Below are 11,099 nucleotides of genomic sequence, written 5' to 3'. Positions count from 1 at the left end.
ATTCAGGCTTTCTTTCCAGCAGCAGGTCACAGACACAGATCTTTGGAGATGTCTGAAGTCCCCGCCTCACTTTCTTTCCTCCTCCTTTCCATCAATTTCATCAGTGAAACTTTTGCCATGGCCAACTGGCCTTTCCCTTCCACACTGAGACTCCTTACCAGGCCAAAATCAAGCCAATAATAATAATAATAATAACAACAATAAACATTTATTGGGCATTTACCATGTGCTGGGACCACTCCGTACTCTTTACATCCATGGTCTCATTTAATTCCCTGACCACACCATGAGGTAGTTACTAAGCCACAGACAGGAAAATGGGGAGCAGAGCAGTTAAGAGCAGCATCCCCAAGTCACACAGCTTGTGGCTGATCAGCTGGGAGTCCATCCTGTTCCTTCTGACATCACCCTGCCATGCTGCTCCAGAGCAGGGAAGTCCTAGTGAGGAATTGGGAATCTGCTGCCCATAACACATTCTGTCGTCCCTCTCCATCAACCTTCCAACCTGTGGATTAGGACACTGGGACTCAAAGGTTTCTTGAGCCTCAGAAATTCTCAGTCTCACTGTGACATTTCACACTCCCTGTCCCCTTTTTCATAGTCCTAACTGTGGGCCCCAGAGTAGTGGAGAGGGGAGGGGTGCAAGGCGAGACCACAGGCCACGATGGAAGGCAGAGGGTTGGGTGAGGGGGTTCAATTGCAGGGTGTCAGGGGAAGAAGACCACACTCTGCCCTGGACTGAGTCCACAGAGAGGGCCCAGGATGGTGTGAATGTCGATGGAGACACTCAGAGGCCCCACCAGACAGCAGATTCCCACTAGGGCGGGTGAGGGAGACAGTGGGCAGCACCGGAGGGCAGGGGTCACTGCAGCAGTGGACACAGCAGAGTCTCATGTCCAGGCCAGAGGAGGGCTTCAGTGAGCATGTTGGGTTCCTGGAGCCCAGGACCAGAGCTCAGGAGCAGTGGCCAGGGTGGTTCCTTGGATTCATTGTGGGTGGAAGGCAACTATTCCCTGAGCCCCCCGAGTCCAGGGTTGCCCTCTGAGTGTGAGCTAGGACAGGACTCAGTCAAGACCTAGAGAGCTTGGTGGCATTTTATGAAAGTGGGTTCAGGAACTAGGGGGCATAAGGGAACAGGCAGTTGAGAAGGGTGTGATTTTCTTCGGAAGCAGTGAACTCCGTCTTCACTTTGGCAGTGCAGTAGACAATCTCTACCTGCCTTTGGAATGTGTTTTGGCAGGTGTTGGTGGGGGTTGATAACTTTTCAAATTAAATACAGAAACCACCCTGTGAAGGCCTCAAAGAAGAACCCCATGCCTACCCCTTCCCCATTTCCAAGCCACCTCCTCCTGTGTCCTTCTGGGGCTCAGCAATGTGTCCCCTCAGAGTGAGGAAAACCACTAAAGAAAGAGCCACCTCTCCTCTGAGTGCACTATCCTGGGCCTCTGCTGTGGGGCAGGGAATGTGGTGTCCTGGCTTAAGGAGCTTCAGTGTCAGCCACGGCTGAAGACATGGAACAGAGATGTTCAGAGACAGGAAGATAGAAAAAGGGAGGTCGGAAGAGAAAGAGCAGGCAATATTAATAGATTGTCAAATGGAAAGAGTGGGAGAGGAAGAAGGGTGAAAAATACAGGACAGGAGGAGAAAAGGGGATTGAGAGAGAGGAGGTGCGGGGGGCGGCAGTGGGGAAAGGTGAGGAGAAAAAGAAGTGAGGGTGAAAGGTGAAAAAGGCAAGGTTAAAAGGAAGGAAAACTTTCCAGAAGAGAGATGTGGCTAGCACAAGAGAAGAGAAACAGTCCTGAGCCTGGAGGATTATTTTGCAGGAATCTCACAGGGCAGTTCTTAATGCAGGAGAATTAAAATAGGCTTTTCATGATGTATTTCTCGCAAACATATTGGGCTGAGCTGCCTTCCCACACCCTCACATGAACCTGCTTCCCTCCCACCCCTCTGTCATCGGGGCATTTCTGTTTAGGAACAGCAAGTCTAATATTGACTTAAATAAAGCAGACTTGAAAAATTTGGCTGTGAACTCTCATTCATTGCAGCTCTGGGCCATGGAGGGCTTTTGAATTCTTGATAACATCTTTCCATTCTATTATGAATAAACAAGAGTTGATCATATTTTGAAGGCTGTTGATTTCTCACTCAAATATTCTGCTGGTGGGAGTTGTCAGGGGACTTGACTGGGGCCAGGGCAGGGGGAAGAAAGGAGGTGAGGAGGTGGTGTGTGTGACAGGGTTTGCAAGACATGTCCTGGCCTGAGCGGGAAAAGTGTTCCATCTGCAATGAGAAATGTGCGTGGAAACTTGGGCCTGCACTGCACTTGACCTCTCTAGGGCACCATGGTCAGTTCTGAGGTCCTGGAAAGGACTGCATAAGAGGCCTTGTCTTGTGGTTGCTGTGGGTCTGGCTCAGACAGGAGGGGGAAGACCCTATTGCGCCCCCTATTCTGGAAGTTTCTTAAGGGCAAAGTGCTAGCCCAGGTCCTGGCACAGAGCAGTTGAGTCAGCGTTGGTTGGAATGGATGCCTGTGGACCCTGCAGGGCTCTGAGATGGGGAGTGGGTGGGGTACCTCTGTGGGGACCTTCTGGAGGCAGAGGGATGGACAGGATGACCTCACAAGCCACTCCTGCTGCCTGTGCCTCCTGCTATTGATTTTGTGTGTAGGATGTCAGCAAAGCATCAAGCCTTGGGACTGGGAAGCTTGAAGGCTTGAGGGGAGTGGCAGTGGAGGCAGGTGGGGTGTGTGGTTCCCATGACTTCTTCGTGGACCATCTCTTGGAGAAAATGAATATGGTGGAGCTGATGCCACTGCTCCTGTTGTTGTGGCAGAGGCCACTACTGCGGCCACCCCCACCCACACAGAGGACACTGCCCCCACTGGAGCCTGTGCCCCTGAAGGAAGAGACCTCAGCTGTGGAGAGAGGGCACAGGGTATGTTGGCAGGCTTTTCCCATTTCCCATGACGCCTTTCTTGGGTGTCATCCCCATGCCTGCGCCCCTCCTGCAGTGCCTTGTTCCAGGCAACCCTCCCTCCCCTGAGAGCCTTGGGGAACACCTAAGCCAGTGTGAGACAGGGTGGGCATGGACTCACCACCCTATCATACGCTACCTCCTCATGAACCTCTGCAGAGGGCATCGCCATGCTCAAGGCACATTCACAGCTGTGACCATGTGGATCTCAATGGGGCTGAGAGGACACTATTACTACAATCACTCCCATTTTGTAGAGGAAAAAATGAGGTGCAAAGAGATCAAGTGGCATACCCAAGTCCACGCCCACCAGAAGCCAAGGCTTTTAGCTCCTGTGCTCGGTTCATTCCCTTGTCTTGTAGGAGGCTCTCACATTGGATGGAAGAGGAGGCCTTGTATTCTGGAAGGGAGCCATAGACTCCTGTGTTGAAAGAGGCCCGAAGGCCACCTGGACAAGCCTCCCCCAGTACCAGAACCCCTCAATGACATTGCCAAGATGCAATTGTTCAGCTTCTGCTTCAATATTTTCAGCAACAGGGGCTCCCTACTTGGATGCATCTTTGCAAGCCAGGTAAACATTTGGAAATGTCTCATTGATTTCCCCTCTTGGCGTCTGTTTTTCCTGGTGAAGCATTCCTACCTCTCTGATGAGTTGGTTCCAGGCTCTTCCCAATCCTGGCAGGTCAACCTCTGTAATGTGATCTGACCCACACGAGTCTTAAGGGGATTCTACTCCCATGACCAGGAGTCAATGCTCCCATTAATGCCGCCTACGATGCTGAGCTTTTACACACAGCCCCAGAGCCCTGGTGGGTCACTCTGTGAGGTCATTCCTGCTCTCCCTCCTGTGAATTGAGGCCACGCTAGATCAGTCACTGTTCTATTTGTTGAATTAATATGCTTCAATTCTAAATATAGGTCTTTACATTTAATCTGTTTAATAGCCTCTCCTTATATGTGTTAGTTTGAGTTCCTGATAGCACTAGCTGAGAAATCAGGCATTCAGACTAGGCACCCATGATTATTTGAATAATCTTGTCCCATCACTGGGATCTTCTGGGACCAGCCCTGGGGGTGAGGGGTCACCTGCAGATTAATCTCCACAATTTTTGTGGAGATTAAGCCAGAGTGAGGATTAAGTTGTTGAGTTCCTTAGTGACATGGAATGTGCCCCTTTTGAGTTCTCTTGACTTCACGGGGAAGAAGGGCACAAAAAGAGTCTCCGTAGAGCCTCCAAAAGGGTCTTCATGACATCCCTGCCCTTACCTGTTCATCTTTGACCCACCAGACCCTCATGAGTGATGCTCTCAGCTTCCATTGTGCCCCCTACTTTTCTACCATTCCAAGACATTGACTCATGGGTGCTCACGGCTCTGACATCTTCAGTGAGTCTGTGACCACTGGGAAGCGAAAGAGACATTTTGTTTACTCAGAGGTTAAGGGGCCCTGAGTTCTTCGTATTTAAAGTTATCAGCACAGAGTGCTTACATGTATCAGGCACTGTGCTTGGCAAACTCTCCCCTCAGCTCGTTAGCCTTGGGAAGCTCATGTGCGTCAGTGAGGGAAATCCAGGAGATAGAGCAAGCCACAAATACAGAGAGAAATGAGAAGAGGCAGCTGTGACAGGGAGGTAGTGTGAGACTGTCAGCTTGTCGGGCAATTTCAGAGCCCCTGAGGCTTGTCCCAAGCATAGTTGCATTTGTTACAGGACTTGGGAGGAAAGGGTCTTGCTTAGAGTCCTTTCCTTGATCCCTTTGACCCTCACCCCTGCCCTGGGTCCAACAGCTGCAGGATGCAGTAAGATCCTCTATGAACTTTAGGTTGAAAATATGAAAGAATTCCCTGAAGTGGATTTAATGCAAAGGAGGTTGGAGCTTCATCATCTTTAAAAATAAGATCGATTTCTGTCCCCCTTGGATAATTTGAGACTTCGCCCCCTTGGATAATTTGAGACTTAGAATGGAGAAAATGATGTTCTGAGGTTCTTTTCTTTTCTTTTCTTTTCTTTTTTGAGATGGAGTTTTGCTCTGTCTCCCAGGTTGGAGTGCAGTGGCTCACTGCAAACCTCACCTCCCAGGTTCAAGCTATTCTCCTGCCTCAGCCTCCTGAGTAGCTGGGATTATAGGTGTGCACAACCACGCCCCACTAATTTCTGTATTTTTAGCGGAGATGGGGTTTCACCATGTTGGTCAGGCTGGTCTCGAACTCCTGACCTCAGGTGATCCGCCCGCCTCGGCCTCCCAAAGTGCTGGGATTACAGCTGTGAGCCACTGCATCCAGCCCTCTGAGGTTCTTTTCAATGCTGAGCTTTTCTAGATTGAGAGTAAGTAAAGCAAACTAAAGTTTTGCCATTTACTCCTCTAGAAGAAAATGCCTTTTTCGCATCCTTCAATCCAATCAAGTTGACAATATTAACCATTGCACTAGGTGAATGAATATTTATATTCCTGGAAGGCCCCTCGTCTGGGAGGCTCCTCTCTGCAGGAGCTGAGTGAGGCCCAGATGCAAGTCCACCTGGAGGCAGGAGCATGGATGGGAGGACACCTGGGAACTCAGCCCTACCTGCTTCTACAAGTTATCAATCTCATAGCGCAGCCTCTGCATTAACAGTTCAGCTCAGAGATCTCCATCTTGGTGGTATGGAGGTCATCCTGTGCAGGCTAGCAGAGTGCTGTAGCTCCTTGTACTAGGAGGGAGGAGAAGCAGACCTCGGATGGGGGATGCGTGCAGTGGGCAGGGACAGCCAGGCCAGGGAAGAGAAGGCTGTGGCTTCCCATAGCCCCATAGGCTTTCATGTGTGTCTGACAGCCTCCCTGCTGGGCCGCCTCTGGCCCAATCAAATTCATCTGCATTTTCTCTTGGCTCTGTCCCTCACTTTCAATGCCCACTGGCTTCACCCTACAGCTAGACAGCTGTGACTGTGTTCTTTCCCTTCTTCCTGTACCTGGTCTTTCTTCCCTCTCCCTTGACACCATGTATCTCACCCTCCCAGACTCAGTATCATGCAGGGTGCCAATCACTTTTCCTTTGTTTGTATTTTCCTTGGCATTGCAACTTATCATCCCAATGACTCCCAGGGCAGAATGTTTGCTCTCATCTGGAAAATCCCATTCTGTGACTTAGATCAAGCCTTTGTCCTCCAGCCCCTGGGCCCCAGCCATTCCTCCTTTCTTCTCTGGATCCAGAAGCCTCCTCCACAAGGAGTTAAACTTTCCTCTTGTCCCCACCCTCCCTCTCTCTTCCTCCTGTTGGCACTGATGGCTGGAACTGTCCAGCTGTCCCTTGTCTTTCTGATACAGGGCATTGGTGTTTCCATCTTCCTCTTGGCAGAGGGACTGACCACTTCTTGCCTTTAACTGGCTGTTCCCCAGGTCCTGACATGCTTCCCCCAGGTAACACAGCGTGAGCCCCAAGCTGCACTTTGATCCCTTGACCCTATCAGACTGGGACATCTGAGAGGACATGGCTCTTAACTTGTTTGTCTTTGAAATCTCAGTTTTTTTGTGCTTGTTTAATGAACTTGACCTTGATGTCTCACTTTGGTTTAGTACCAAATGCAGCCTTGGCCCTGCTGTTGTTGGTGATGTCTTCATGCTGGGCTTTGACTTCAATGATGATGCTATTCAGGTCCAAGTTGCAGTTGTCCATCAACAGGAGGACCACAGAGGTTTCAGAGATCTGGGCCTGAAGCTGAGCCAGCTTTTGTGGTTGGGTTCAAATGAGAGAGATGAGGCAGAGTGTGCATGTGCATGTGTGCATGTGTGTATGTGTGTATGTGTGCATGTGTATCCGTGTATGCATGCATGTATATGTATGTGTGTGCATGCACGTGGGTGTGTGAGCATGTGTATGCATGTGTGTGTGTCGGGGGCATGTTTTGGGAGGCTGTGACTTGCCCCCTAGAACAGACCTTGGCATTAAGGGTCTTGCACGGTTGGGATGGAGTGGCCTGTGTAGGCTGAAAGGGCTGGGAAGAACATTAGGGAGGCTGTTGAGTTTATAGCTGTTCTTTGTCATCAGCTCTTCTGTGTGGAGGGAGCAGCAGCACATGTAACTCTAGCCAGAATTCTCCAGAAGCCACTCTTGTTGTCACAGGAGCACACCATGTTGTGACCTGTCAGTATCACAGATGTCTCATGTTCTGAGAAAATATAGCCCTTCACACCAAATAAAGAAAATATCTTGTGAAAGAAAACTGAGTCAGAAGGAGCCAGAAAACTTGACTACTTCTCAGTTGTGTTTCCCAATTTGGCTCCTCCCTGCTCCTCAGGGATAGGATGAGAAATGGAAATCAGCTGGAAATTGCAGAAAGGGCACCCAACTGACAAATTCAAGTCTTGTATCTGCCAATCACGTTTAAATAGCATCCTGGATCTCAGCAAGGCTCATCATAATACTGGCCTTGTATGAATTTGTGAAGATTAAATGACATCCAGATAAGATGGTCTGGAAACAGTAAACCCACAATTAATTTGTTAATGATCCCTTTTCAGGATCATCTAACTCAGTAGTTCTCAGAATGTGACCTCAAACCAGCAGCATCAGCATCACTGGAAACTTGATTGAAATGCAACACTGTGGGCCCAGCCCAGACTTACTAAATCAGAATTGGTGTTTAGCAAAACTACTAGAAGATTCTGATGCTCTTTAAAATTTGAGAATCAGTAGGCCAAAGCAGAAGTCTAAGTAAAAATATTCCTTTGCTCTCTTTATTAATGACTGATTCATACGTTCCCTGTTTCAACAAATTATTATTTTGTTATTGTGCTGCAGCTAGTTTTTCCCAAATGGTTTTTCCTGGCTGTGGATATAGTTTGAAGGTCTCGGCCCTCAGGCTCGCTAGCTGTGGGCTAGTTCAGAATTGGGAGCCAATACCACCCTAGTTGTCAGCATTGAAGAGAACAAGCAGAGAGGGGGCTGGTTATCCCCCTGTCAGCTGTAAGGTGGAATTGGAGCCCACCCAAACAATCAGAGCTGAAGCCCCAGGTCCTGGAACAATGCGACCAGCTTCTGTTGGGCATTACGTGTGTGTGACCCCTGTGGGCATATCACCTGTTCTTACCAGGCCTACCTGGAGGCACTCCACTCACTCTATACCCCACCTCGACACTGCTGGCCCTATCTTCACCACTCTCCCCTCTGCCCTAGTCACACTGTCCTCCTCCTGGCATTCCTGGATCACACCAGGGGGAATTTATACTTCCCATTCCCTCTTGCTGGAGCACTGCCCCCGCCCACCACACTTCCTGGCTGACATCCTCAATTCCTTCAAGTTTCTTGTCCAACGTCACCCGCCCACTGCATATGATTGCTTTCTACTGTCATTTGTCTTCATTGCCTCTGTAGCACCTGAAATGGTACAGTGATTTATCTCTGTTGTGCCTTTCTCCTGCACTATACTGTAAGCTTCAAGAACTTACAGGCTCCAGGCTCCGTTGTGTTTGCTCAGTACTGTGCCTGCAGCTCTGTGGAGGACACAAATGGAGAGCCAGGCAATTGTGTTGCTTGCTTCCAGAATCACCTGAGGGCTCACTAATTGCCACTTGATTTGTGTAATTGCATCACCGGGCAGTTGCTCTAGGAAGAGCAGCAGGTAAATTTGGGCAGGGCAGGATGAGCCAAGTTGCTCAGAAAGTTCTACGGAAATCCATATTTTAATGACAGGTGGCCCATTTTTCTGCCTGCCCAACAGAACATGCTTGATCCAAATGGTTAAGGCTGAATTTTTCATCTCTCCTGACCTGCCGGCCGCTCTATGGAACCTCATTTTCTCCTGTGGTAGGAGAAGCGGCATCCGCCTTGCAATATGCAGATGGGATAAGGAGCAGAGAGAAGACCAGGGAAGGAGCCCACAGACTCTGTGCCCAGCTGGGGCTCCAACCTCCAGCCCCCAGTCCTTCTGTTGGAGGGGGCACCGGGCACTCTCATTACCTTGTAGAAAGTGCTCAGGAAGTTGGTTTCATTCCATCAGGGCATCCACTTTGGCCTCCAGCCCCGCCTTGTTTATGTAGGCAGCATCCATGTTCCACAGAACACGCTATCACTCTGGGCCTTACCCTTCCAGGGATGACCAGCCCCCTCTGTCTATGAATTAGGTGGAAGAGCTTCAGTTCCCAAGGTCAGAACATCTGTCTACTCCAGGCCATGGAGTAGAACTTGGCAGGGAGGGAGGGAGTAGAACTTCCAAACTGTGTGAAGACCTGGGCCTTCAGGGGTGCCCACCTGCTCATTAGCTCTGGTGCCACATGGAAAGATCTCCTGCGTCACCTCACATGGTGAGGACTACCCTGTCCTGGCCCCGGCCACCAGGCAGGAAGGCCCAGAACTCCGTGGAGCTGCTTCAGGAATGCCCTGTCCTCCTAAGCCTGACTGGGTGCCTGGAGACCCAGCCCAGGACAAGGCCCATTTTGCTTCCCGTCTCCACACTGGACTCTACACGGGGTAGGGGCTGGTGTTGGGATTTGCAGCTCAGACTCTGGAGTCCTGGGTCCTGACTCACTCCTGATTATCTAGGTAGCCCTGGGCAAGTGTCTTTACCTCTCCGAATTGTAGTTTTCCCACGGTTAAAGTAAGACCTACTTCTAGGCTTGCTGTGCAATTAAATAAGGCCTTGTATGAGGCCACTGGGAGCTGGGCAGGAGGAACTCTCTCCACTCACCTTGAGCACCACAAACTCATTCTCTGCCTCAGTGCACCTGCTGAGTTCTTCTTCATACCTGTGGGAAGGATCAATAAGTGGTTTGGGGTTGGAGTGGGTGCTGGGAGTTAGGTCACAACAGTGGGGTGGAGGTGGGCAGACAATGGCGGGTCTGCAGAGCAGCCTTCGCAAATGCTCCACTGTAGCCTGGCTCTCCTATGACACACATGGCCCCAAATCCCAAATCAAACAAACCACCAAACAAAACCCAAAACCAAAACAACAACAAAACAGATCCCCTCTCATTCTTTCTGCATTCTTTCTGAGGTTTCTTTTCTGACAGCTCGGCGCCTTGGAGTATTTGGGTTTCCTAAAGGGCATATACATTTCCTTTTTTTTTTTTTTTTTTTTTAATGGTCTTGCTCCAACCTAGGGCAGGAAGGAGAGGAACTGGGAGAAAGGTCAGAGGCCGGCAGCCCCTCACCCCACAACACCGGCATTTCCCTCACTCTGTTCAGGCACACTAAACTGTGGCCTAAGAAGTAGAGACTTCAGGCCCATAGGAACCCTCTCTTCCAAAGTTTTCTCATTCTTCAATTTGCCTGTAGGCAGCAACCCTGCCCTGTCTGTCCCCCAGGGGCACGCGGAGGTGCCCCCCTGCTCACTGAGCTCTGGGAATGAAGTTTCGCTTCTATTCCAGGTGAACCATTCCCACCCAACCTACCTGGGTGCCTCAGCACACCCCACCCTCGTGGTGCTAGACAGCTGTGGTTTTGATCTCAGCTGCTCTACCCATCAGTCATATGACCTCTCAGAGGATCTTTCTCTGAGATGTAATGGAAAGTTGTCATTCTTTTAAAACCAGAGTCCCATCACATGACTTACATGAAGCAGGATCTTCCTGGCTTTCATATTTCCTCTGCTGCTCCATAGGATCTGAGAAAATCTCTTGCCTGCCATTGAAATTTCAATATTGTACTTTCTCTCAGTGTTCTCTGGGAAAAGCAATTTGGTTTTTCTTATTGTTTCCTTGAGTTGCCTTTTAAAGAACTCTGAATGTCTCTTCTTTACCTAACTCCATACAACTGTCCTCATCTTCCATGCAGCCCAGCTCACAGTCCCTCTGCTGAAGGGCAAGCATCACCTGGCCCTGCACGGGCCACTTTGATGCCACAGGGACATTGCCTGGCCGTTGACCAGGAGCATACTCTTCAACAGATGCCCTGCCATGTCCCTGCCCTTTGCCTTCTTCCTTTTCAACCCTAAGCTTTAGCCTTCTCCTCCAGGAAGCCTTCTTGGATTGAAACACTGTTAGTCCATGCTTGCATACACGTTATAAATTACCCATCTGCACTTGCTTCTCTTGTCTGCGTCTGTATCACTACACATACATCCCTAATCATAAATACAATAAACATAGCTAACACTTATTAACAACTTCCTATGTGCCAGGCACTGTGAACCCTACCAAGCACCTTACATGCAA

This window comes from Rhinopithecus roxellana, chromosome 10 (genome assembly GCF_007565055.1).
Source record: "Rhinopithecus roxellana isolate Shanxi Qingling chromosome 10, ASM756505v1, whole genome shotgun sequence".
Lineage (NCBI taxonomy): Eukaryota > Metazoa > Chordata > Mammalia > Primates > Cercopithecidae > Rhinopithecus > Rhinopithecus roxellana.
The sequence above is the reverse complement of the archived record's forward strand: the minus strand, read 5'-3'. Positions refer to the sequence as shown.